The sequence below is a fragment of the Hyla sarda genome, unplaced genomic scaffold (genome assembly GCF_029499605.1).
Source record: "Hyla sarda isolate aHylSar1 unplaced genomic scaffold, aHylSar1.hap1 scaffold_379, whole genome shotgun sequence".
In the NCBI taxonomy this organism is placed as follows: Eukaryota; Metazoa; Chordata; class Amphibia; order Anura; family Hylidae; genus Hyla; species Hyla sarda.
This window is the reverse complement of record NW_026610398.1, coordinates 180,052-207,620: the sequence shown is the minus strand read 5'-3', so window position 1 is coordinate 207,620 and position 27,569 is coordinate 180,052. Positions and strand designations below refer to the sequence as shown.

The 27,569-nt window shown below is 46.0% G+C and overlaps 13 non-coding genes across 13 annotated transcripts; all 13 read left to right on the top strand.

Moving 5' to 3' along the window:
- The first annotated feature begins 21 nt into the window (after positions 1–21).
- LOC130332477 (U2 spliceosomal RNA) lies at positions 22–212 on the top strand. Its single transcript, XR_008875164.1, has one exon. It is a non-coding gene; the product is annotated as a U2 spliceosomal RNA (small nuclear RNA).
- A 2,075-nt stretch (positions 213–2,287) lies between these two features.
- Positions 2,288–2,478, top strand: LOC130332476 (U2 spliceosomal RNA). Its single transcript, XR_008875163.1, has one exon. It is a non-coding gene; the product is annotated as a U2 spliceosomal RNA (small nuclear RNA).
- Positions 2,479–4,567: 2,089 nt separating this feature from the next.
- On the top strand, positions 4,568–4,758 carry LOC130332475 (U2 spliceosomal RNA). The gene has a single exon (XR_008875162.1). It is a non-coding gene; the product is annotated as a U2 spliceosomal RNA (small nuclear RNA).
- A 2,083-nt stretch (positions 4,759–6,841) lies between these two features.
- On the top strand, positions 6,842–7,032 carry LOC130332473 (U2 spliceosomal RNA). Its single transcript, XR_008875160.1, has one exon. It is a non-coding gene; the product is annotated as a U2 spliceosomal RNA (small nuclear RNA).
- Positions 7,033–9,132: 2,100 nt separating this feature from the next.
- On the top strand, positions 9,133–9,323 carry LOC130332472 (U2 spliceosomal RNA). The gene has a single exon (XR_008875159.1). It is a non-coding gene; the product is annotated as a U2 spliceosomal RNA (small nuclear RNA).
- Positions 9,324–11,415: 2,092 nt separating this feature from the next.
- LOC130332471 (U2 spliceosomal RNA) lies at positions 11,416–11,606 on the top strand. The gene has a single exon (XR_008875158.1). It is a non-coding gene; the product is annotated as a U2 spliceosomal RNA (small nuclear RNA).
- A 2,085-nt stretch (positions 11,607–13,691) lies between these two features.
- On the top strand, positions 13,692–13,882 carry LOC130332470 (U2 spliceosomal RNA). The gene has a single exon (XR_008875157.1). It is a non-coding gene; the product is annotated as a U2 spliceosomal RNA (small nuclear RNA).
- Positions 13,883–15,969: 2,087 nt separating this feature from the next.
- LOC130332468 (U2 spliceosomal RNA) lies at positions 15,970–16,160 on the top strand. The gene has a single exon (XR_008875156.1). It is a non-coding gene; the product is annotated as a U2 spliceosomal RNA (small nuclear RNA).
- A 2,083-nt stretch (positions 16,161–18,243) lies between these two features.
- LOC130332467 (U2 spliceosomal RNA) lies at positions 18,244–18,434 on the top strand. Its single transcript, XR_008875155.1, has one exon. It is a non-coding gene; the product is annotated as a U2 spliceosomal RNA (small nuclear RNA).
- A 2,087-nt stretch (positions 18,435–20,521) lies between these two features.
- On the top strand, positions 20,522–20,712 carry LOC130332501 (U2 spliceosomal RNA). Its single transcript, XR_008875186.1, has one exon. It is a non-coding gene; the product is annotated as a U2 spliceosomal RNA (small nuclear RNA).
- Positions 20,713–22,814: 2,102 nt separating this feature from the next.
- LOC130332466 (U2 spliceosomal RNA) lies at positions 22,815–23,005 on the top strand. The gene has a single exon (XR_008875154.1). It is a non-coding gene; the product is annotated as a U2 spliceosomal RNA (small nuclear RNA).
- A 2,091-nt stretch (positions 23,006–25,096) lies between these two features.
- On the top strand, positions 25,097–25,287 carry LOC130332465 (U2 spliceosomal RNA). The gene has a single exon (XR_008875153.1). It is a non-coding gene; the product is annotated as a U2 spliceosomal RNA (small nuclear RNA).
- Positions 25,288–27,378: 2,091 nt separating this feature from the next.
- LOC130332464 (U2 spliceosomal RNA) lies at positions 27,379–27,569 on the top strand. Its single transcript, XR_008875152.1, has one exon. It is a non-coding gene; the product is annotated as a U2 spliceosomal RNA (small nuclear RNA).

The window sequence follows — 27,569 nt, the reverse complement described above, 5'->3', positions numbered from 1 at the left end:
GGGCCCGCCCCTTTCACGGTTATCGCTTCTCGGCCTTTTGGCTAAGATCAAGTGTAGTATCTGTTCTTATCAGTTTAATATCTGATACGTCCCCTATCTGGGGACCATATATTAAATGGATTTTTGAGAACGGGGGCCGATTTCGAAGCTTGCTTCCGTCGCCCTATGCATTGACCCGATATGGCAGTATCTTCGGGTACAGTGCACCACCCCCTTACAGGGTTAAAAAGAAAGATTCCTACTTTCATTGCTACCTGCTTGCTGGCTAGCCAGCTAGCCAGCCCTGTGGGCCTTGCTGCTGCTGCTGCTGCAGCCAAAAAACAAAAGGTGGTGCTGCTGCTGCTTCTGCTGCTTCTGCTTGTGTCTGGCCGCTGTTGGAGCGTCCAGGCACAGGACTTCTGCTGCTGCTGACTAAATGGCCTCCTTAATTGGATCATTTGAGTAGCCAGCACACCTGTGCAGGTAGGGCATGACATGATAGGCAGCTGCCTTGATAGCGGGTGGGTGCTGAATGTTCCTAATTGACAAAATAAGATTAATGCTTATGAAGAAATATAAAATCTCATCCCTTCCCCAATATCGCGCCACACCCCTACCCCTTAATTCCCTGGTTGAACTTGATGGACATATGTCTTTTTTCGACCGTACTAACTATGTAACTATGTAACATAACATGGGGGGGTCTCCTGGCTGTTCACACAGGTGTGTCATTGCTGTACATTGACCATGCATTGCTTCTGTGGTATTGCAAAGGCAAAGACAAATGCTTCCAGCCATCCATTGCACTAATGGATTGGTCATCAGCTGGCTGTCTATGTCCCGCATCAATATAGACCAAAGTACAGAGGGTTAGGCTATGCTATAGTGCACCTACCTGATGCATCAGAAGGTGCGAGGCCCTTGCTAAATTCTGTGCACAGACTTTGAGATCTATGCTTTAGACTGTATCTAAACCTGCTCCAACATGGACTGACATTCTGGCCTACTTTCAGCCGATGCGACTTGTCTGTCGCTGAACAGTCGCTTTTTATGTATTCAGCACCTATGTATAATGTTGTAAAAATGCTCTAGAAGCTAAAGTCGCAGAAATGTCACACATATTTGGCCTGCAACTTTCTGTGCGACAAATTCAGACAGGAAAAATCAGTATAAATCCTTAGAAAATTATCCCCCAGTGTCTCCATCTGCTGGCGGTATTGAATAAGCATTGCTGCACTGATGGGGTATGCATTAGACGAAAAAAAAGAAGAAAAAGAAGAATAATACGCCCAGAAAAGAGGCGAAAAGGAGAAAAACGTAAAAAAACGTGAAAAAAAAGTAAGAGGAAGAGAAGGGAAAAAAAGGTGGAAATGGGTTTAAAAGTGATTTCGGCGGAGAAATATATATATATATATATATATATATATATATATATACGCGCACACACACACATATATATAAACGTATTCTCCGTTGAGATATTGCAGCCGCTGCTGTGTCCAGGCCCAGGAGCCTTAGCACTGTGCTGTGATGTCACTCAATACCACTGACATCACTAGGTGTAAACAACATCTCTCCTTTGCTGTGTATGTGACTATGGAGCTGTTTGGTGATGTCGTCTATTATGGCCTTCATAGAAGCAACAGGAGATTGTTGCATCCATCTAGAACCCTCAGAACTACAGTGCTATGATGTCACTCACTTCCACAGGCCTTGCAGAGTGTAAACAACAACAACCCAGCTTTGTTGTGTATGTAACCATAGGGATTGTGATGTCACCTAGAACCTTCACAGCAGCGACAGCTTTATGAGGAGCATCAGCACTGCTCTGCCTGAGCAGAACCATCACCGCCATAGGTTGTCAAATAACCCGGATTTAACCCACACAGGTAAGTCCAATGGGGTGCAGGCATGTCCTCTATGCTTACAGCTTCCCGTGGGTGTTGGTTTGATACCGTTTGGGGACAGCCAAGGAGGCATCTGCAGGCAACAAAGGTAGGTGTGTGCTTGTGTGTGTGTTTCCTATGCAGATCCTAAGCCCAGTGTCACATGCAAGTAGGAGGAGTAAGAAGGGTTCCTGGCAAATCCGGGTTATGGATTGCATTTAAAAAGGCCCCGTGGGAGTGCAATGGGCCCCTGTCTTGCTGCTTAGCAATAATGGTATGGGTTTAGGTTCTGCTGTGTGTACTGGTGGTTGACTGCCCCCCAGCCCAGAGTGTGCATGGAAAATTGTCTGGCAGCCTCCCTGACAGCAAGCAGTGATAGTGCCCATGAAGGGGACCTTGTTGGGCCCGCCCCTTTCACTGTTATCGCTTCTCGGCCTTTTGGCTAAGATCAAGTGTAGTATCTGTTCTTATCAGTTTAATATCTGATACGTCCCCTATCTGGGGACCATATATTAAATGGATTTTTGAGAACGGGGGCCGATTTCGAAGCTTGCTTCCGTCGCCCTATGCATTGACCCGATATGGCAGTATCTTCGGGTACAGTGCACCACCCCCTTACAGGGTTAAAAAGAAAGATTCCTACTTTCATTGCTACCTGCTTGCTGGCTAGCCAGCTAGCCAGCCCTGTGGGCCTTGCTGCTGCTGCTGCTGCTGCTGCAGCCAAAAAACAAAAGGTGGTGCTGCTGCTGCTTCTGCTGCTTCTGCTTGTGTCTGGCCGCTGTTGGAGCGTCCAGGCACAGGACTTCTGCTGCTGCTGACTAAATGGCCTCCTTAATTGGATCATTTGAGTAGCCAGCACACCTGTGCAGGTAGGGCATGACATGATAGGCAGCTGCCTTGATAGCGGGTGGGTGCTGAATGTTCCTAATTGACAAAATAAGATTAATGCTTATGAAGAAATATAAAATCTCATCCCTTCCCCAATATCGCGCCACACCCCTACCCCTTAATTCCCTGGTTGAACTTGATGGACATATGTCTTTTTTCGACCGTACTAACTATGTAACTATGTAACATAACATGGGGGGGTCTCCTGGCTGTTCACACAGGTGTGTCATTGCTGTACATTGACCATGCATTGCTTCTGTGGTATTGCAAAGGCAAAGACAAATGCTTCCAGCCATCCATTGCACTAATGGATTGGTCATCAGCTGGCTGTCTATGTCCCGCATCAATATAGACCAAAGTACAGAGGGTTAGGCTATGCTATAGTGCACCTACCTGATGCATCAGAAGGTGCGAGGCCCTTGCTAAATTCTGTGCACAGACTTTGAGATCTATGCTTTAGACTGTATCTAAACCTGCTCCAACATGGACTGACATTCTGGCCTACTTTCAGCCGATGCGACTTGTCTGTCGCTGAACAGTCGCTTTTTATGTATTCAGCACCTATGTATAATGTTGTAAAAATGCTCTAGAAGCTAAAGTCGCAGAAATGTCACACATATTTGGCCTGCAACTTTCTGTGCGACAAATTCAGACAGGAAAAATCAGTATAAATCCTTAGAAAATTATCCCCCAGTGTCTCCATCTGCTGGCGGTATTGAATAAGCATTGCTGCACTGATGGGGTATGCATTAGACGAAAAAAAAGAAGAAAAAGAAGAATAATACGCCCAGAAAAGAGGCGAAAAGGAGAAAAACGTAAAAAAACGTGAAAAAAAAGTAAGAGGAAGAGAAGGGAAAAAAAGGTGGAAATGGGTTTAAAAGTGATTTCGGCGGAGAAATATATATATATATATATATATATATATATATATATATATAGATACGCGCACACACACACATATATATAAACGTATTCTCCGTTGAGATATTGCAGCCGCTGCTGTGTCCAGGCCCAGGAGCCTTAGCACTGTGCTGTGATGTCACTCAATACCACTGACATCACTAGGTGTAAACAACATCTCTCCTTTGCTGTGTATGTGACTATGGAGCTGTTTGGTGATGTCGTCTATTATGGCCTTCATAGAAGCAACAGGAGATTGTTGCATCCATCTAGAACCCTCAGAACTACAGTGCTATGATGTCACTCACTTCCACAGGCCTTGCAGAGTGTAAACAACAACAACCCAGCTTTGTTGTGTATGTAACCATAGGGATTGTGATGTCACCTAGAACCTTCACAGCAGCGACAGCTTTATGAGGAGCATCAGCACTGCTCTGCCTGAGCAGAACCATCACCGCCATAGGTTGTCAAATAACCCGGATTTAACCCACACAGGTAAGTCCAATGGGGTGCAGGCATGTCCTCTATGCTTACAGCTTCCCGTGGGTGTTGGTTTGATACCGTTTGGGGACAGCCAAGGAGGCATCTGCAGGCAACAAAGGTAGGTGTGTGCTTGTGTGTGTGTTTCCTATGCAGATCCTAAGCCCAGTGTCACATGCAAGTAGGAGGAGTAAGAAGGGTTCCTGGCAAATCCGGGTTATGGATTGCATTTAAAAAGGCCCCGTGGGAGTGCAATGGGCCCCTGTCTTGCTGCTTAGCAATAATGGTATGGGTTTAGGTTCTGCTGTGTGTACTGGTGGTTGACTGCCCCCCAGCCCAGAGTGTGCATGGAAAATTGTCTGGCAGCCTCCCTGACAGCAAGCAGTGATAGTGCCCATGAAGGGGACCTTGTTGGGCCCGCCCCTTTCACGGTTATCGCTTCTCGGCCTTTTGGCTAAGATCAAGTGTAGTATCTGTTCTTATCAGTTTAATATCTGATACGTCCCCTATCTGGGGACCATATATTAAATGGATTTTTGAGAACGGGGGCCGATTTCGAAGCTTGCTTCCGTCGCCCTATGCATTGACCCGATATGGCAGTATCTTCGGGTACAGTGCACCACCCCCTTACAGGGTTAAAAAGAAAGATTCCTACTTTCATTGCTACCTGCTTGCTGGCTAGCCAGCTAGCCAGCCCTGTGGGCCTTGCTGCTGCTGCTGCTGCTGCTGCAGCCAAAAAACAAAAGGTGGTGCTGCTGCTGCTTCTGCTGCTTCTGCTTGTGTCTGGCCGCTGTTGGAGCGTCCAGGCACAGGACTTCTGCTGCTGCTGACTAAATGGCCTCCTTAATTGGATCATTTGAGTAGCCAGCACACCTGTGCAGGTAGGGCATGACATGATAGGCAGCTGCCTTGATAGCGGGTGGGTGCTGAATGTTCCTAATTGACAAAATAAGATTAATGCTTATGAAGAAATATAAAATCTCATCCCTTCCCCAATATCGCGCCACACCCCTACCCCTTAATTCCCTGGTTGAACTTGATGGACATATGTCTTTTTTCGACCGTACTAACTATGTAACTATGTAACATAACATGGGGGGGTCTCCTGGCTGTTCACACAGGTGTGTCATTGCTGTACATTGACCATGCATTGCTTCTGTGGTATTGCAAAGGCAAAGACAAATGCTTCCAGCCATCCATTGCACTAATGGATTGGTCATCAGCTGGCTGTCTATGTCCCGCATCAATATAGACCAAAGTACAGAGGGTTAGGCTATGCTATAGTGCACCTACCTGATGCATCAGAAGGTGCGAGGCCCTTGCTAAATTCTGTGCACAGACTTTGAGATCTATGCTTTAGACTGTATCTAAACCTGCTCCAACATGGACTGACATTCTGGCCTACTTTCAGCCGATGCGACTTGTCTGTCGCTGAACAGTCGCTTTTTATGTATTCAGCACCTATGTATAATGTTGTAAAAATGCTCTAGAAGCTAAAGTCGCAGAAATGTCACACATATTTGGCCTGCAACTTTCTGTGCGACAAATTCAGACAGGAAAAATCAGTATAAATCCTTAGAAAATTATCCCCCAGTGTCTCCATCTGCTGGCGGTATTGAATAAGCATTGCTGCACTGATGGGGTATGCATTAGACGAAAAAAAAGAAGAAAAAGAAGAATAATACGCCCAGAAAAGAGGCGAAAAGGAGAAAAACGTAAAAAAACGTGAAAAAAAAGTAAGAGGAAGAGAAGGGAAAAAAAGGTGGAAATGGGTTTAAAAGTGATTTCGGCGGAGAAATATATATATATATATATATATATATATATATATATATACGCGCACACACACACATATATATAAACGTATTCTCCGTTGAGATATTGCAGCCGCTGCTGTGTCCAGGCCCAGGAGCCTTAGCACTGTGCTGTGATGTCACTCAATACCACTGACATCACTAGGTGTAAACAACATCTCTCCTTTGCTGTGTATGTGACTATGGAGCTGTTTGGTGATGTCGTCTATTATGGCCTTCATAGAAGCAACAGGAGATTGTTGCATCCATCTAGAACCCTCAGAACTACAGTGCTATGATGTCACTCACTTCCACAGGCCTTGCAGAGTGTAAACAACAACAACCCAGCTTTGTTGTGTATGTAACCATAGGGATTGTGATGTCACCTAGAACCTTCACAGCAGCGACAGCTTTATGAGGAGCATCAGCACTGCTCTGCCTGAGCAGAACCATCACCGCCATAGGTTGTCAAATAACCCGGATTTAACCCACACAGGTAAGTCCAATGGGGTGCAGGCATGTCCTCTATGCTTACAGCTTCCCGTGGGTGTTGGTTTGATACCGTTTGGGGACAGCCAAGGAGGCATCTGCAGGCAACAAAGGTAGGTGTGTGCTTGTGTGTGTGTTTCCTATGCAGATCCTAAGCCCAGTGTCACATGCAAGTAGGAGGAGTAAGAAGGGTTCCTGGCAAATCCGGGTTATGGATTGCATTTAAAAAGGCCCCGTGGGAGTGCAATGGGCCCCTGTCTTGCTGCTTAGCAATAATGGTATGGGTTTAGGTTCTGCTGTGTGTACTGGTGGTTGACTGCCCCCCAGCCCAGAGTGTGCATGGAAAATTGTCTGGCAGCCTCCCTGACAGCAAGCAGTGATAGTGCCCATGAAGGGGACCTTGTTGGGCCCGCCCCTTTCACGGTTATCGCTTCTCGGCCTTTTGGCTAAGATCAAGTGTAGTATCTGTTCTTATCAGTTTAATATCTGATACGTCCCCTATCTGGGGACCATATATTAAATGGATTTTTGAGAACGGGGGCCGATTTCGAAGCTTGCTTCCGTCGCCCTATGCATTGACCCGATATGGCAGTATCTTCGGGTACAGTGCACCACCCCCTTACAGGGTTAAAAAGAAAGATTCCTACTTTCATTGCTACCTGCTTGCTGGCTAGCCAGCTAGCCAGCCCTGTGGGCCTTGCTGCTGCTGCTGCTGCTGCTGCTGCAGCCAAAAAACAAAAGGTGGTGCTGCTGCTGCTTCTGCTGCTTCTGCTTGTGTCTGGCCGCTGTTGGAGCGTCCAGGCACAGGACTTCTGCTGCTGCTGACTAAATGGCCTCCTTAATTGGATCATTTGAGTAGCCAGCACACCTGTGCAGGTAGGGCATGACATGATAGGCAGCTGCCTTGATAGCGGGTGGGTGCTGAATGTTCCTAATTGACAAAATAAGATTAATGCTTATGAAGAAATATAAAATCTCATCCCTTCCCCAATATCGCGCCACACCCCTACCCCTTAATTCCCTGGTTGAACTTGATGGACATATGTCTTTTTTCGACCGTACTAACTATGTAACTATGTAACATAACATGGGGGGGTCTCCTGGCTGTTCACACAGGTGTGTCATTGCTGTACATTGACCATGCATTGCTTCTGTGGTATTGCAAAGGCAAAGACAAATGCTTCCAGCCATCCATTGCACTAATGGATTGGTCATCAGCTGGCTGTCTATGTCCCGCATCAATATAGACCAAAGTACAGAGGGTTAGGCTATGCTATAGTGCACCTACCTGATGCATCAGAAGGTGCGAGGCCCTTGCTAAATTCTGTGCACAGACTTTGAGATCTATGCTTTAGACTGTATCTAAACCTGCTCCAACATGGACTGACATTCTGGCCTACTTTCAGCCGATGCGACTTGTCTGTCGCTGAACAGTCGCTTTTTATGTATTCAGCACCTATGTATAATGTTGTAAAAATGCTCTAGAAGCTAAAGTCGCAGAAATGTCACACATATTTGGCCTGCAACTTTCTGTGCGACAAATTCAGACAGGAAAAATCAGTATAAATCCTTAGAAAATTATCCCCCAGTGTCTCCATCTGCTGGCGGTATTGAATAAGCATTGCTGCACTGATGGGGTATGCATTAGACGAAAAAAAAGAAGAAAAAGAAGAATAATACGCCCAGAAAAGAGGCGAAAAGGAGAAAAACGTAAAAAAACGTGAAAAAAAAGTAAGAGGAAGAGAAGGGAAAAAAAGGTGGAAATGGGTTTAAAAGTGATTTCGGCGGAGAAATATATATATATATATATATATATATATATATATATATATATATATATATATATGCGCACACACACACATAGATATAAACGTATTCTCCGTTGAGATATTGCAGCCGCTGCTGTGTCCAGGCCCAGGAGCCTTAGCACTGTGCTGTGATGTCACTCAATACCACTGACATCACTAGGTGTAAACAACATCTCTCCTTTGCTGTGTATGTGACTATGGAGCTGTTTGGTGATGTCGTCTATTATGGCCTTCATAGAAGCAACAGGAGATTGTTGCATCCATCTAGAACCCTCAGAACTACAGTGCTATGATGTCACTCACTTCCACAGGCCTTGCAGAGTGTAAACAACAACAACCCAGCTTTGTTGTGTATGTAACCATAGGGATTGTGATGTCACCTAGAACCTTCACAGCAGCGACAGCTTTATGAGGAGCATCAGCACTGCTCTGCCTGAGCAGAACCATCACCGCCATAGGTTGTCAAATAACCCGGATTTAACCCACACAGGTAAGTCCAATGGGGTGCAGGCATGTCCTCTATGCTTACAGCTTCCCGTGGGTGTTGGTTTGATACCGTTTGGGGACAGCCAAGGAGGCATCTGCAGGCAACAAAGGTAGGTGTGTGCTTGTGTGTGTGTTTCCTATGCAGATCCTAAGCCCAGTGTCACATGCAAGTAGGAGGAGTAAGAAGGGTTCCTGGCAAATCCGGGTTATGGATTGCATTTAAAAAGGCCCCGTGGGAGTGCAATGGGCCCCTGTCTTGCTGCTTAGCAATAATGGTATGGGTTTAGGTTCTGCTGTGTGTATTGGTGGTTGACTGCCCCCCAGCCCAGAGTGTGCATGGAAAATTGTCTGGCAGCCTCCCTGACAGCAAGCAGTGATAGTGCCCATGAAGGGGACCTTGTTGGGCCCGCCCCTTTCACGGTTATCGCTTCTCGGCCTTTTGGCTAAGATCAAGTGTAGTATCTGTTCTTATCAGTTTAATATCTGATACGTCCCCTATCTGGGGACCATATATTAAATGGATTTTTGAGAACGGGGGCCGATTTCGAAGCTTGCTTCCGTCGCCCTATGCATTGACCCGATATGGCAGTATCTTCGGGTACAGTGCACCACCCCCTTACAGGGTTAAAAAGAAAGATTCCTACTTTCATTGCTACCTGCTTGCTGGCTAGCCAGCTAGCCAGCCCTGTGGGCCTTGCTGCTGCTGCTGCTGCTGCTGCAGCCAAAAAACAAAAGGTGGTGCTGCTGCTGCTTCTGCTGCTTCTGCTTGTGTCTGGCCGCTGTTGGAGCGTCCAGGCACAGGACTTCTGCTGCTGCTGACTAAATGGCCTCCTTAATTGGATCATTTGAGTAGCCAGCACACCTGTGCAGGTAGGGCATGACATGATAGGCAGCTGCCTTGATAGCGGGTGGGTGCTGAATGTTCCTAATTGACAAAATAAGATTAATGCTTATGAAGAAATATAAAATCTCATCCCTTCCCCAATATCGCGCCACACCCCTACCCCTTAATTCCCTGGTTGAACTTGATGGACATATGTCTTTTTTCGACCGTACTAACTATGTAACTATGTAACATAACATGGGGGGGTCTCCTGGCTGTTCACACAGGTGTGTCATTGCTGTACATTGACCATGCATTGCTTCTGTGGTATTGCAAAGGCAAAGACAAATGCTTCCAGCCATCCATTGCACTAATGGATTGGTCATCAGCTGGCTGTCTATGTCCCGCATCAATATAGACCAAAGTACAGAGGGTTAGGCTATGCTATAGTGCACCTACCTGATGCATCAGAAGGTGCGAGGCCCTTGCTAAATTCTGTGCACAGACTTTGAGATCTATGCTTTAGACTGTATCTAAACCTGCTCCAACATGGACTGACATTCTGGCCTACTTTCAGCCGATGCGACTTGTCTGTCGCTGAACAGTCGCTTTTTATGTATTCAGCACCTATGTATAATGTTGTAAAAATGCTCTAGAAGCTAAAGTCGCAGAAATGTCACACATATTTGGCCTGCAACTTTCTGTGCGACAAATTCAGACAGGAAAAATCTGTATAAATCCTTAGAAAATTATCCCCCAGTGTCTCCATCTGCTGGCGGTATTGAATAAGCATTGCTGCACTGATGGGGTATGCATTAGACGAAAAAAAAGAAGAAAAAGAAGAATAATACGCCCAGAAAAGAGGCGAAAAGGAGAAAAACGTAAAAAAACGTGAAAAAAAAGTAAGAGGAAGAGAAGGGAAAAAAAGGTGGAAATGGGTTTAAAAGTGATTTCGGCGGAGAATATATATATATATATATATATATATATATATATATATATATATATATACGCGCACACACACACATATATATAAACGTATTCTCCGTTGAGATATTGCAGCCGCTGCTGTGTCCAGGCCCAGGAGCCTTAGCACTGTGCTGTGATGTCACTCAATACCACTGACATCACTAGGTGTAAACAACATCTCTCCTTTGCTGTGTATGTGACTATGGAGCTGTTTGGTGATGTCGTCTATTATGGCCTTCATAGAAGCAACAGGAGATTGTTGCATCCATCTAGAACCCTCAGAACTACAGTGCTATGATGTCACTCACTTCCACAGGCCTTGCAGAGTGTAAACAACAACAACCCAGCTTTGTTGTGTATGTAACCATAGGGATTGTGATGTCACCTAGAACCTTCACAGCAGCGACAGCTTTATGAGGAGCATCAGCACTGCTCTGCCTGAGCAGAACCATCACCGCCATAGGTTGTCAAATAACCCGGATTTAACCCACACAGGTAAGTCCAATGGGGTGCAGGCATGTCCTCTATGCTTACAGCTTCCCGTGGGTGTTGGTTTGATACCGTTTGGGGACAGCCAAGGAGGCATCTGCAGGCAACAAAGGTAGGTGTGTGCTTGTGTGTGTGTTTCCTATGCAGATCCTAAGCCCAGTGTCACATGCAAGTAGGAGGAGTAAGAAGGGTTCCTGGCAAATCCGGGTTATGGATTGCATTTAAAAAGGCCCCGTGGGAGTGCAATGGGCCCCTGTCTTGCTGCTTAGCAATAATGGTATGGGTTTAGGTTCTGCTGTGTGTACTGGTGGTTGACTGCCCCCCAGCCCAGAGTGTGCATGGAAAATTGTCTGGCAGCCTCCCTGACAGCAAGCAGTGATAGTGCCCATGAAGGGGACCTTGTTGGGCCCGCCCCTTTCACGGTTATCGCTTCTCGGCCTTTTGGCTAAGATCAAGTGTAGTATCTGTTCTTATCAGTTTAATATCTGATACGTCCCCTATCTGGGGACCATATATTAAATGGATTTTTGAGAACGGGGGCCGATTTCGAAGCTTGCTTCCGTCGCCCTATGCATTGACCCGATATGGCAGTATCTTCGGGTACAGTGCACCACCCCCTTACAGGGTTAAAAAGAAAGATTCCTACTTTCATTGCTACCTGCTTGCTGGCTAGCCAGCTAGCCAGCCCTGTGGGCCTTGCTGCTGCTGCTGCTGCTGCTGCAGCCAAAAAACAAAAGGTGGTGCTGCTGCTGCTTCTGCTGCTTCTGCTTGTGTCTGGCCGCTGTTGGAGCGTCCAGGCACAGGACTTCTGCTGCTGCTGACTAAATGGCCTCCTTAATTGGATCATTTGAGTAGCCAGCACACCTGTGCAGGTAGGGCATGACATGATAGGCAGCTGCCTTGATAGCGGGTGGGTGCTGAATGTTCCTAATTGACAAAATAAGATTAATGCTTATGAAGAAATATAAAATCTCATCCCTTCCCCAATATCGCGCCACACCCCTACCCCTTAATTCCCTGGTTGAACTTGATGGACATATGTCTTTTTTCGACCGTACTAACTATGTAACTATGTAACATAACATGGGGGGGTCTCCTGGCTGTTCACACAGGTGTGTCATTGCTGTACATTGACCATGCATTGCTTCTGTGGTATTGCAAAGGCAAAGACAAATGCTTCCAGCCATCCATTGCACTAATGGATTGGTCATCAGCTGGCTGTCTATGTCCCGCATCAATATAGACCAAAGTACAGAGGGTTAGGCTATGCTATAGTGCACCTACCTGATGCATCAGAAGGTGCGAGGCCCTTGCTAAATTCTGTGCACAGACTTTGAGATCTATGCTTTAGACTGTATCTAAACCTGCTCCAACATGGACTGACATTCTGGCCTACTTTCAGCCGATGCGACTTGTCTGTCGCTGAACAGTCGCTTTTTATGTATTCAGCACCTATGTATAATGTTGTAAAAATGCTCTAGAAGCTAAAGTCGCAGAAATGTCACACATATTTGGCCTGCAACTTTCTGTGCGACAAATTCAGACAGGAAAAATCAGTATAAATCCTTAGAAAATTATCCCCCAGTGTCTCCATCTGCTGGCGGTATTGAATAAGCATTGCTGCACTGATGGGGTATGCATTAGACGAAAAAAAAGAAGAAAAAGAAGAATAATACGCCCAGAAAAGAGGCGAAAAGGAGAAAAACGTAAAAAAACGTGAAAAAAAAGTAAGAGGAAGAGAAGGGAAAAAAAGGTGGAAATGGGTTTAAAAGTGATTTCGGCGGAGAAATATATATATATATATATATATATATATATATATATATATACGCGCACACACACACATATATATAAACGTATTCTCCGTTGAGATATTGCAGCCGCTGCTGTGTCCAGGCCCAGGAGCCTTAGCACTGTGCTGTGATGTCACTCAATACCACTGACATCACTAGGTGTAAACAACATCTCTCCTTTGCTGTGTATGTGACTATGGAGCTGTTTGGTGATGTCGTCTATTATGGCCTTCATAGAAGCAACAGGAGATTGTTGCATCCATCTAGAACCCTCAGAACTACAGTGCTATGATGTCACTCACTTCCACAGGCCTTGCAGAGTGTAAACAACAACAACCCAGCTTTGTTGTGTATGTAACCATAGGGATTGTGATGTCACCTAGAACCTTCACAGCAGCGACAGCTTTATGAGGAGCATCAGCACTGCTCTGCCTGAGCAGAACCATCACCGCCATAGGTTGTCAAATAACCCGGATTTAACCCACACAGGTAAGTCCAATGGGGTGCAGGCATGTCCTCTATGCTTACAGCTTCCCGTGGGTGTTGGTTTGATACCGTTTGGGGACAGCCAAGGAGGCATCTGCAGGCAACAAAGGTAGGTGTGTGCTTGTGTGTGTGTTTCCTATGCAGATCCTAAGCCCAGTGTCACATGCAAGTAGGAGGAGTAAGAAGGGTTCCTGGCAAATCCGGGTTATGGATTGCATTTAAAAAGGCCCCGTGGGAGTGCAATGGGCCCCTGTCTTGCTGCTTAGCAATAATGGTATGGGTTTAGGTTCTGCTGTGTGTACTGGTGGTTGACTGCCCCCCAGCCCAGAGTGTGCATGGAAAATTGTCTGGCAGCCTCCCTGACAGCAAGCAGTGATAGTGCCCATGAAGGGGACCTTGTTGGGCCCGCCCCTTTCACGGTTATCGCTTCTCGGCCTTTTGGCTAAGATCAAGTGTAGTATCTGTTCTTATCAGTTTAATATCTGATACGTCCCCTATCTGGGGACCATATATTAAATGGATTTTTGAGAACGGGGGCCGATTTCGAAGCTTGCTTCCGTCGCCCTATGCATTGACCCGATATGGCAGTATCTTCGGGTACAGTGCACCACCCCCTTACAGGGTTAAAAAGAAAGATTCCTACTTTCATTGCTACCTGCTTGCTGGCTAGCCAGCTAGCCAGCCCTGTGGGCCTTGCTGCTGCTGCTGCTGCTGCTAAAAAACAAAAGGTGGTGCTGCTGCTGCTTCTGCTGCTTCTGCTTGTGTCTGGCCGCTGTTGGAGCGTCCAGGCACAGGACTTCTGCTGCTGCTGACTAAATGGCCTCCTTAATTGGATCATTTGAGTAGCCAGCACACCTGTGCAGGTAGGGCATGACATGATAGGCAGCTGCCTTGATAGCGGGTGGGTGCTGAATGTTCCTAATTGACAAAATAAGATTAATGCTTATGAAGAAATATAAAATCTCATCCCTTCCCCAATATCGCGCCACACCCCTACCCCTTAATTCCCTGGTTGAACTTGATGGACATATGTCTTTTTTCGACCGTACTAACTATGTAACTATGTAACATAACATGGGGGGGTCTCCTGGCTGTTCACACAGGTGTGTCATTGCTGTACATTGACCATGCATTGCTTCTGTGGTATTGCAAAGGCAAAGACAAATGCTTCCAGCCATCCATTGCACTAATGGATTGGTCATCAGCTGGCTGTCTATGTCCCGCATCAATATAGACCAAAGTACAGAGGGTTAGGCTATGCTATAGTGCACCTACCTGATGCATCAGAAGGTGCGAGGCCCTTGCTAAATTCTGTGCACAGACTTTGAGATCTATGCTTTAGACTGTATCTAAACCTGCTCCAACATGGACTGACATTCTGGCCTACTTTCAGCCGATGCGACTTGTCTGTCGCTGAACAGTCGCTTTTTATGTATTCAGCACCTATGTATAATGTTGTAAAAATGCTCTAGAAGCTAAAGTCGCAGAAATGTCACACATATTTGGCCTGCAACTTTCTGTGCGACAAATTCAGACAGGAAAAATCAGTATAAATCCTTAGAAAATTATCCCCCAGTGTCTCCATCTGCTGGCGGTATTGAATAAGCATTGCTGCACTGATGGGGTATGCATTAGACGAAAAAAAAGAAGAAAAAGAAGAATAATACGCCCAGAAAAGAGGCGAAAAGGAGAAAAACGTAAAAAAACGTGAAAAAAAAGTAAGAGGAAGAGAAGGGAAAAAAAGGTGGAAATGGGTTTAAAAGTGATTTCGGCGGAGAAATATATATATATATATATATATATATATATATATATATATATATATATACGCGCACACACACACATATATATAAACGTATTCTCCGTTGAGATATTGCAGCCGCTGCTGTGTCCAGGCCCAGGAGCCTTAGCACTGTGCTGTGATGTCACTCAATACCACTGACATCACTAGGTGTAAACAACATCTCTCCTTTGCTGTGTATGTGACTATGGAGCTGTTTGGTGATGTCGTCTATTATGGCCTTCATAGAAGCAACAGGAGATTGTTGCATCCATCTAGAACCCTCAGAACTACAGTGCTATGATGTCACTCACTTCCACAGGCCTTGCAGAGTGTAAACAACAACAACCCAGCTTTGTTGTGTATGTAACCATAGGGATTGTGATGTCACCTAGAACCTTCACAGCAGCGACAGCTTTATGAGGAGCATCAGCACTGCTCTGCCTGAGCAGAACCATCACCGCCATAGGTTGTCAAATAACCCGGATTTAACCCACACAGGTAAGTCCAATGGGGTGCAGGCATGTCCTCTATGCTTACAGCTTCCCGTGGGTGTTGGTTTGATACCGTTTGGGGACAGCCAAGGAGGCATCTGCAGGCAACAAAGGTAGGTGTGTGCTTGTGTGTGTGTTTCCTATGCAGATCCTAAGCCCAGTGTCACATGCAAGTAGGAGGAGTAAGAAGGGTTCCTGGCAAATCCGGGTTATGGATTGCATTTAAAAAGGCCCCGTGGGAGTGCAATGGGCCCCTGTCTTGCTGCTTAGCAATAATGGTATGGGTTTAGGTTCTGCTGTGTGTACTGGTGGTTGACTGCCCCCCAGCCCAGAGTGTGCATGGAAAATTGTCTGGCAGCCTCCCTGACAGCAAGCAGTGATAGTGCCCATGAAGGGGACCTTGTTGGGCCCGCCCCTTTCACGGTTATCGCTTCTCGGCCTTTTGGCTAAGATCAAGTGTAGTATCTGTTCTTATCAGTTTAATATCTGATACGTCCCCTATCTGGGGACCATATATTAAATGGATTTTTGAGAACGGGGGCCGATTTCGAAGCTTGCTTCCGTCGCCCTATGCATTGACCCGATATGGCAGTATCTTCGGGTACAGTGCACCACCCCCTTACAGGGTTAAAAAGAAAGATTCCTACTTTCATTGCTACCTGCTTGCTGGCTAGCCAGCTAGCCAGCCCTGTGGGCCTTGCTGCTGCTGCTGCTGCTGCTGCAGCCAAAAAACAAAAGGTGGTGCTGCTGCTGCTTCTGCTGCTTCTGCTTGTGTCTGGCCGCTGTTGGAGCGTCCAGGCACAGGACTTCTGCTGCTGCTGACTAAATGGCCTCCTTAATTGGATCATTTGAGTAGCCAGCACACCTGTGCAGGTAGGGCATGACATGATAGGCAGCTGCCTTGATAGCGGGTGGGTGCTGAATGTTCCTAATTGACAAAATAAGATTAATGCTTATGAAGAAATATAAAATCTCATCCCTTCCCCAATATCGCGCCACACCCCTACCCCTTAATTCCCTGGTTGAACTTGATGGACATATGTCTTTTTTCGACCGTACTAACTATGTAACTATGTAACATAACATGGGGGGGTCTCCTGGCTGTTCACACAGGTGTGTCATTGCTGTACATTGACCATGCATTGCTTCTGTGGTATTGCAAAGGCAAAGACAAATGCTTCCAGCCATCCATTGCACTAATGGATTGGTCATCAGCTGGCTGTCTATGTCCCGCATCAATATAGACCAAAGTACAGAGGGTTAGGCTATGCTATAGTGCACCTACCTGATGCATCAGAAGGTGCGAGGCCCTTGCTAAATTCTGTGCACAGACTTTGAGATCTATGCTTTAGACTGTATCTAAACCTGCTCCAACATGGACTGACATTCTGGCCTACTTTCAGCCGATGCGACTTGTCTGTCGCTGAACAGTCGCTTTTTATGTATTCAGCACCTATGTATAATGTTGTAAAAATGCTCTAGAAGCTAAAGTCGCAGAAATGTCACACATATTTGGCCTGCAACTTTCTGTGCGACAAATTCAGACAGGAAAAATCAGTATAAATCCTTAGAAAATTATCCCCCAGTGTCTCCATCTGCTGGCGGTATTGAATAAGCATTGCTGCACTGATGGGGTATGCATTAGACGAAAAAAAAGAAGAAAAAGAAGAATAATACGCCCAGAAAAGAGGCGAAAAGGAGAAAAACGTAAAAAAACGTGAAAAAAAAGTAAGAGGAAGAGAAGGGAAAAAAAGGTGGAAATGGGTTTAAAAGTGATTTCGGCGGAGAAATATATATATATATATATATATATATATATATATATATACGCGCACACACACACATATATATAAACGTATTCTCCGTTGAGATATTGCAGCCGCTGCTGTGTCCAGGCCCAGGAGCCTTAGCACTGTGCTGTGATGTCACTCAATACCACTGACATCACTAGGTGTAAACAACATCTCTCCTTTGCTGTGTATGTGACTATGGAGCTGTTTGGTGATGTCGTCTATTATGGCCTTCATAGAAGCAACAGGAGATTGTTGCATCCATCTAGAACCCTCAGAACTACAGTGCTATGATGTCACTCACTTCCACAGGCCTTGCAGAGTGTAAACAACAACAACCCAGCTTTGTTGTGTATGTAACCATAGGGATTGTGATGTCACCTAGAACCTTCACAGCAGCGACAGCTTTATGAGGAGCATCAGCACTGCTCTGCCTGAGCAGAACCATCACCGCCATAGGTTGTCAAATAACCCGGATTTAACCCACACAGGTAAGTCCAATGGGGTGCAGGCATGTCCTCTATGCTTACAGCTTCCCGTGGGTGTTGGTTTGATACCGTTTGGGGACAGCCAAGGAGGCATCTGCAGGCAACAAAGGTAGGTGTGTGCTTGTGTGTGTGTTTCCTATGCAGATCCTAAGCCCAGTGTCACATGCAAGTAGGAGGAGTAAGAAGGGTTCCTGGCAAATCCGGGTTATGGATTGCATTTAAAAAGGCCCCGTGGGAGTGCAATGGGCCCCTGTCTTGCTGCTTAGCAATAATGGTATGGGTTTAGGTTCTGCTGTGTGTACTGGTGGTTGACTGCCCCCCAGCCCAGAGTGTGCATGGAAAATTGTCTGGCAGCCTCCCTGACAGCAAGCAGTGATAGTGCCCATGAAGGGGACCTTGTTGGGCCCGCCCCTTTCACGGTTATCGCTTCTCGGCCTTTTGGCTAAGATCAAGTGTAGTATCTGTTCTTATCAGTTTAATATCTGATACGTCCCCTATCTGGGGACCATATATTAAATGGATTTTTGAGAACGGGGGCCGATTTCGAAGCTTGCTTCCGTCGCCCTATGCATTGACCCGATATGGCAGTATCTTCGGGTACAGTGCACCACCCCCTTACAGGGTTAAAAAGAAAGATTCCTACTTTCATTGCTACCTGCTTGCTGGCTAGCCAGCTAGCCAGCCCTGTGGGCCTTGCTGCTGCTGCTGCTGCTGCTGCAGCCAAAAAACAAAAGGTGGTGCTGCTGCTGCTTCTGCTGCTTCTGCTTGTGTCTGGCCGCTGTTGGAGCGTCCAGGCACAGGACTTCTGCTGCTGCTGACTAAATGGCCTCCTTAATTGGATCATTTGAGTAGCCAGCACACCTGTGCAGGTAGGGCATGACATGATAGGCAGCTGCCTTGATAGCGGGTGGGTGCTGAATGTTCCTAATTGACAAAATAAGATTAATGCTTATGAAGAAATATAAAATCTCATCCCTTCCCCAATATCGCGCCACACCCCTACCCCTTAATTCCCTGGTTGAACTTGATGGACATATGTCTTTTTTCGACCGTACTAACTATGTAACTATGTAACATAACATGGGGGGGTCTCCTGGCTGTTCACACAGGTGTGTCATTGCTGTACATTGACCATGCATTGCTTCTGTGGTATTGCAAAGGCAAAGACAAATGCTTCCAGCCATCCATTGCACTAATGGATTGGTCATCAGCTGGCTGTCTATGTCCCGCATCAATATAGACCAAAGTACAGAGGGTTAGGCTATGCTATAGTGCACCTACCTGATGCATCAGAAGGTGCGAGGCCCTTGCTAAATTCTGTGCACAGACTTTGAGATCTATGCTTTAGACTGTATCTAAACCTGCTCCAACATGGACTGACATTCTGGCCTACTTTCAGCCGATGCGACTTGTCTGTCGCTGAACAGTCGCTTTTTATGTATTCAGCACCTATGTATAATGTTGTAAAAATGCTCTAGAAGCTAAAGTCGCAGAAATGTCACACATATTTGGCCTGCAACTTTCTGTGCGACAAATTCAGACAGGAAAAATCAGTATAAATCCTTAGAAAATTATCCCCCAGTGTCTCCATCTGCTGGCGGTATTGAATAAGCATTGCTGCACTGATGGGGTATGCATTAGACGAAAAAAAAGAAGAAAAAGAAGAATAATACGCCCAGAAAAGAGGCGAAAAGGAGAAAAACGTAAAAAAACGTGAAAAAAAAGTAAGAGGAAGAGAAGGGAAAAAAAGGTGGAAATGGGTTTAAAAGTGATTTTGGCGGAGAAATATATATATATATATATATATATATATATATATATATATATACGCGCACACACACACATATATATAAACGTATTCTCCGTTGAGATATTGCAGCCGCTGCTGTGTCCAGGCCCAGGAGCCTTAGCACTGTGCTGTGATGTCACTCAATACCACTGACATCACTAGGTGTAAACAACATCTCTCCTTTGCTGTGTATGTGACTATGGAGCTGTTTGGTGATGTCGTCTATTATGGCCTTCATAGAAGCAACAGGAGATTGTTGCATCCATCTAGAACCCTCAGAACTACAGTGCTATGATGTCACTCACTTCCACAGGCCTTGCAGAGTGTAAACAACAACAACCCAGCTTTGTTGTGTATGTAACCATAGGGATTGTGATGTCACCTAGAACCTTCACAGCAGCGACAGCTTTATGAGGAGCATCAGCACTGCTCTGCCTGAGCAGAACCATCACCGCCATAGGTTGTCAAATAACCCGGATTTAACCCACACAGGTAAGTCCAATGGGGTGCAGGCATGTCCTCTATGCTTACAGCTTCCCGTGGGTGTTGGTTTGATACCGTTTGGGGACAGCCAAGGAGGCATCTGCAGGCAACAAAGGTAGGTGTGTGCTTGTGTGTGTGTTTCCTATGCAGATCCTAAGCCCAGTGTCACATGCAAGTAGGAGGAGTAAGAAGGGTTCCTGGCAAATCCGGGTTATGGATTGCATTTAAAAAGGCCCCGTGGGAGTGCAATGGGCCCCTGTCTTGCTGCTTAGCAATAATGGTATGGGTTTAGGTTCTGCTGTGTGTACTGGTGGTTGACTGCCCCCCAGCCCAGAGTGTGCATGGAAAATTGTCTGGCAGCCTCCCTGACAGCAAGCAGTGATAGTGCCCATGAAGGGGACCTTGTTGGGCCCGCCCCTTTCACGGTTATCACTTCTCGGCCTTTTGGCTAAGATCAAGTGTAGTATCTGTTCTTATCAGTTTAATATCTGATACGTCCCCTATCTGGGGACCATATATTAAATGGATTTTTGAGAACGGGGGCCGATTTCGAAGCTTGCTTCCGTCGCCCTATGCATTGACCCGATATGGCAGTATCTTCGGGTACAGTGCACCACCCCCTTACAGGGTTAAAAAGAAAGATTCCTACTTTCATTGCTACCTGCTTGCTGGCTAGCCAGCTAGCCAGCCCTGTGGGCCTTGCTGCTGCTGCTGCTGCTGCTGCAGCCAAAAAACAAAAGGTGGTGCTGCTGCTGCTTCTGCTGCTTCTGCTTGTGTCTGGCCGCTGTTGGAGCGTCCAGGCACAGGACTTCTGCTGCTGCTGACTAAATGGCCTCCTTAATTGGATCATTTGAGTAGCCAGCACACCTGTGCAGGTAGGGCATGACATGATAGGCAGCTGCCTTGATAGCGGGTGGGTGCTGAATGTTCCTAATTGACAAAATAAGATTAATGCTTATGAAGAAATATAAAATCTCATCCCTTCCCCAATATCGCGCCACACCCCTACCCCTTAATTCCCTGGTTGAACTTGATGGACATATGTCTTTTTTCGACCGTACTAACTATGTAACTATGTAACATAACATGGGGGGGTCTCCTGGCTGTTCACACAGGTGTGTCATTGCTGTACATTGACCATGCATTGCTTCTGTGGTATTGCAAAGGCAAAGACAAATGCTTCCAGCCATCCATTGCACTAATGGATTGGTCATCAGCTGGCTGTCTATGTCCCGCATCAATATAGACCAAAGTACAGAGGGTTAGGCTATGCTATAGTGCACCTACCTGATGCATCAGAAGGTGCGAGGCCCTTGCTAAATTCTGTGCACAGACTTTGAGATCTATGCTTTAGACTGTATCTAAACCTGCTCCAACATGGACTGACATTCTGGCCTACTTTCAGCCGATGCGACTTGTCTGTCGCTGAACAGTCGCTTTTTATGTATTCAGCACCTATGTATAATGTTGTAAAAATGCTCTAGAAGCTAAAGTCGCAGAAATGTCACACATATTTGGCCTGCAACTTTCTGTGCGACAAATTCAGACAGGAAAAATCAGTATAAATCCTTAGAAAATTATCCCCCAGTGTCTCCATCTGCTGGCGGTATTGAATAAGCATTGCTGCACTGATGGGGTATGCATTAGACGAAAAAAAAGAAGAAAAAGAAGAATAATACGCCCAGAAAAGAGGCGAAAAGGAGAAAAACGTAAAAAAACGTGAAAAAAAAGTAAGAGGAAGAGAAGGGAAAAAAAGGTGGAAATGGGTTTAAAAGTGATTTCGGCGGAGAATATATATATATATATATATATATATATATATATATATATATATATATATATATATATACGCGCACACACACACATATATATAAACGTATTCTCCGTTGAGATATTGCAGCCGCTGCTGTGTCCAGGCCCAGGAGCCTTAGCACTGTGCTGTGATGTCACTCAATACCACTGACATCACTAGGTGTAAACAACATCTCTCCTTTGCTGTGTATGTGACTATGGAGCTGTTTGGTGATGTCGTCTATTATGGCCTTCATAGAAGCAACAGGAGATTGTTGCATCCATCTAGAACCCTCAGAACTACAGTGCTATGATGTCACTCACTTCCACAGGCCTTGCAGAGTGTAAACAACAACAACCCAGCTTTGTTGTGTATGTAACCATAGGGATTGTGATGTCACCTAGAACCTTCACAGCAGCGACAGCTTTATGAGGAGCATCAGCACTGCTCTGCCTGAGCAGAACCATCACCGCCATAGGTTGTCAAATAACCCGGATTTAACCCACACAGGTAAGTCCAATGGGGTGCAGGCATGTCCTCTATGCTTACAGCTTCCCGTGGGTGTTGGTTTGATACCGTTTGGGGACAGCCAAGGAGGCATCTGCAGGCAACAAAGGTAGGTGTGTGCTTGTGTGTGTGTTTCCTATGCAGATCCTAAGCCCAGTGTCACATGCAAGTAGGAGGAGTAAGAAGGGTTCCTGGCAAATCCGGGTTATGGATTGCATTTAAAAAGGCCCCGTGGGAGTGCAATGGGCCCCTGTCTTGCTGCTTAGCAATAATGGTATGGGTTTAGGTTCTGCTGTGTGTACTGGTGGTTGACTGCCCCCCAGCCCAGAGTGTGCATGGAAAATTGTCTGGCAGCCTCCCTGACAGCAAGCAGTGATAGTGCCCATGAAGGGGACCTTGTTGGGCCCGCCCCTTTCACGGTTATCGCTTCTCGGCCTTTTGGCTAAGATCAAGTGTAGTATCTGTTCTTATCAGTTTAATATCTGATACGTCCCCTATCTGGGGACCATATATTAAATGGATTTTTGAGAACGGGGGCCGATTTCGAAGCTTGCTTCCGTCGCCCTATGCATTGACCCGATATGGCAGTATCTTCGGGTACAGTGCACCACCCCCTTACAGGGTTAAAAAGAAAGATTCCTACTTTCATTGCTACCTGCTTGCTGGCTAGCCAGCTAGCCAGCCCTGTGGGCCTTGCTGCTGCTGCTGCTGCTGCTGCAGCCAAAAAACAAAAGGTGGTGCTGCTGCTGCTTCTGCTGCTTCTGCTTGTGTCTGGCCGCTGTTGGAGCGTCCAGGCACAGGACTTCTGCTGCTGCTGACTAAATGGCCTCCTTAATTGGATCATTTGAGTAGCCAGCACACCTGTGCAGGTAGGGCATGACATGATAGGCAGCTGCCTTGATAGCGGGTGGGTGCTGAATGTTCCTAATTGACAAAATAAGATTAATGCTTATGAAGAAATATAAAATCTCATCCCTTCCCCAATATCGCGCCACACCCCTACCCCTTAATTCCCTGGTTGAACTTGATGGACATATGTCTTTTTTCGACCGTACTAACTATGTAACTATGTAACATAACATGGGGGGGTCTCCTGGCTGTTCACACAGGTGTGTCATTGCTGTACATTGACCATGCATTGCTTCTGTGGTATTGCAAAGGCAAAGACAAATGCTTCCAGCCATCCATTGCACTAATGGATTGGTCATCAGCTGGCTGTCTATGTCCCGCATCAATATAGACCAAAGTACAGAGGGTTAGGCTATGCTATAGTGCACCTACCTGATGCATCAGAAGGTGCGAGGCCCTTGCTAAATTCTGTGCACAGACTTTGAGATCTATGCTTTAGACTGTATCTAAACCTGCTCCAACATGGACTGACATTCTGGCCTACTTTCAGCCGATGCGACTTGTCTGTCGCTGAACAGTCGCTTTTTATGTATTCAGCACCTATGTATAATGTTGTAAAAATGCTCTAGAAGCTAAAGTCGCAGAAATGTCACACATATTTGGCCTGCAACTTTCTGTGCGACAAATTCAGACAGGAAAAATCAGTATAAATCCTTAGAAAATTATCCCCCAGTGTCTCCATCTGCTGGCGGTATTGAATAAGCATTGCTGCACTGATGGGGTATGCATTAGACGAAAAAAAAGAAGAAAAAGAAGAATAATACGCCCAGAAAAGAGGCGAAAAGGAGAAAAACGTAAAAAAACGTGAAAAAAAAGTAAGAGGAAGAGAAGGGAAAAAAAGGTGGAAATGGGTTTAAAAGTGATTTCGGCGGAGAAATATATATATATATATATATATATATATATATATATATATATATATACGCGCACACACACACATATATATAAACGTATTCTCCGTTGAGATATTGCAGCCGCTGCTGTGTCCAGGCCCAGGAGCCTTAGCACTGTGCTGTGATGTCACTCAATACCACTGACATCACTAGGTGTAAACAACATCTCTCCTTTGCTGTGTATGTGACTATGGAGCTGTTTGGTGATGTCGTCTATTATGGCCTTCATAGAAGCAACAGGAGATTGTTGCATCCATCTAGAACCCTCAGAACTACAGTGCTATGATGTCACTCACTTCCACAGGCCTTGCAGAGTGTAAACAACAACAACCCAGCTTTGTTGTGTATGTAACCATAGGGATTGTGATGTCACCTAGAACCTTCACAGCAGCGACAGCTTTATGAGGAGCATCAGCACTGCTCTGCCTGAGCAGAACCATCACCGCCATAGGTTGTCAAATAACCCGGATTTAACCCACACAGGTAAGTCCAATGGGGTGCAGGCATGTCCTCTATGCTTACAGCTTCCCGTGGGTGTTGGTTTGATACCGTTTGGGGACAGCCAAGGAGGCATCTGCAGGCAACAAAGGTAGGTGTGTGCTTGTGTGTGTGTTTCCTATGCAGATCCTAAGCCCAGTGTCACATGCAAGTAGGAGGAGTAAGAAGGGTTCCTGGCAAATCCGGGTTATGGATTGCATTTAAAAAGGCCCCGTGGGAGTGCAATGGGCCCCTGTCTTGCTGCTTAGCAATAATGGTATGGGTTTAGGTTCTGCTGTGTGTACTGGTGGTTGACTGCCCCCCAGCCCAGAGTGTGCATGGAAAATTGTCTGGCAGCCTCCCTGACAGCAAGCAGTGATAGTGCCCATGAAGGGGACCTTGTTGGGCCCGCCCCTTTCACGGTTATCGCTTCTCGGCCTTTTGGCTAAGATCAAGTGTAGTATCTGTTCTTATCAGTTTAATATCTGATACGTCCCCTATCTGGGGACCATATATTAAATGGATTTTTGAGAACGGGGGCCGATTTCGAAGCTTGCTTCCGTCGCCCTATGCATTGACCCGATATGGCAGTATCTTCGGGTACAGTGCACCACCCCCTTACAGGGTTAAAAAGAAAGATTCCTACTTTCATTGCTACCTGCTTGCTGGCTAGCCAGCTAGCCAGCCCTGTGGGCCTTGCTGCTGCTGCTGCTGCTGCTGCAGCCAAAAAACAAAAGGTGGTGGTGCTGCTGCTGCTTCTGCTGCTTCTGCTTGTGTCTGGCCGCTGTTGGAGCGTCCAGGCACAGGACTTCTGCTGCTGCTGACTAAATGGCCTCCTTAATTGGATCATTTGAGTAGCCAGCACACCTGTGCAGGTAGGGCATGACATGATAGGCAGCTGCCTTGATAGCGGGTGGGTGCTGAATGTTCCTAATTGACAAAATAAGATTAATGCTTATGAAGAAATATAAAATCTCATCCCTTCCCCAATATCGCGCCACACCCCTACCCCTTAATTCCCTGGTTGAACTTGATGGACATATGTCTTTTTTCGACCGTACTAACTATGTAACTATGTAACATAACATGGGGGGGTCTCCTGGCTGTTCACACAGGTGTGTCATTGCTGTACATTGACCATGCATTGCTTCTGTGGTATTGCAAAGGCAAAGACAAATGCTTCCAGCCATCCATTGCACTAATGGATTGGTCATCAGCTGGCTGTCTATGTCCCGCATCAATATAGACCAAAGTACAGAGGGTTAGGCTATGCTATAGTGCACCTACCTGATGCATCAGAAGGTGCGAGGCCCTTGCTAAATTCTGTGCACAGACTTTGAGATCTATGCTTTAGACTGTATCTAAACCTGCTCCAACATGGACTGACATTCTGGCCTACTTTCAGCCGATGCGACTTGTCTGTCGCTGAACAGTCGCTTTTTATGTATTCAGCACCTATGTATAATGTTGTAAAAATGCTCTAGAAGCTAAAGTCGCAGAAATGTCACACATATTTGGCCTGCAACTTTCTGTGCGACAAATTCAGACAGGAAAAATCAGTATAAATCCTTAGAAAATTATCCCCCAGTGTCTCCATCTGCTGGCGGTATTGAATAAGCATTGCTGCACTGATGGGGTATGCATTAGACGAAAAAAAAGAAGAAAAAGAAGAATAATACGCCCAGAAAAGAGGCGAAAAGGAGAAAAACGTAAAAAAACGTGAAAAAAAAGTAAGAGGAAGAGAAGGGAAAAAAAGGTGGAAATGGGTTTAAAAGTGATTTCGGCGGAGAATATATATATATATATATATATATATATATATATATATATATATACGCGCACACACACACATATATATAAACGTATTCTCCGTTGAGATATTGCAGCCGCTGCTGTGTCCAGGCCCAGGAGCCTTAGCACTGTGCTGTGATGTCACTCAATACCACTGACATCACTAGGTGTAAACAACATCTCTCCTTTGCTGTGTATGTGACTATGGAGCTGTTTGGTGATGTCGTCTATTATGGCCTTCATAGAAGCAACAGGAGATTGTTGCATCCATCTAGAACCCTCAGAACTACAGTGCTATGATGTCACTCACTTCCACAGGCCTTGCAGAGTGTAAACAACAACAACCCAGCTTTGTTGTGTATGTAACCATAGGGATTGTGATGTCACCTAGAACCTTCACAGCAGCGACAGCTTTATGAGGAGCATCAGCACTGCTCTGCCTGAGCAGAACCATCACCGCCATAGGTTGTCAAATAACCCGGATTTAACCCACACAGGTAAGTCCAATGGGGTGCAGGCATGTCCTCTATGCTTACAGCTTCCCGTGGGTGTTGGTTTGATACCGTTTGGGGACAGCCAAGGAGGCATCTGCAGGCAACAAAGGTAGGTGTGTGCTTGTGTGTGTGTTTCCTATGCAGATCCTAAGCCCAGTGTCACATGCAAGTAGGAGGAGTAAGAAGGGTTCCTGGCAAATCCGGGTTATGGATTGCATTTAAAAAGGCCCCGTGGGAGTGCAATGGGCCCCTGTCTTGCTGCTTAGCAATAATGGTATGGGTTTAGGTTCTGCTGTGTGTACTGGTGGTTGACTGCCCCCCAGCCCAGAGTGTGCATGGAAAATTGTCTGGCAGCCTCCCTGACAGCAAGCAGTGATAGTGCCCATGAAGGGGACCTTGTTGGGCCCGCCCCTTTCACGGTTATCGCTTCTCGGCCTTTTGGCTAAGATCAAGTGTAGTATCTGTTCTTATCAGTTTAATATCTGATACGTCCCCTATCTGGGGACCATATATTAAATGGATTTTTGAGAACGGGGGCCGATTTCGAAGCTTGCTTCCGTCGCCCTATGCATTGACCCGATATGGCAGTATCTTCGGGTACAGTGCACCACCC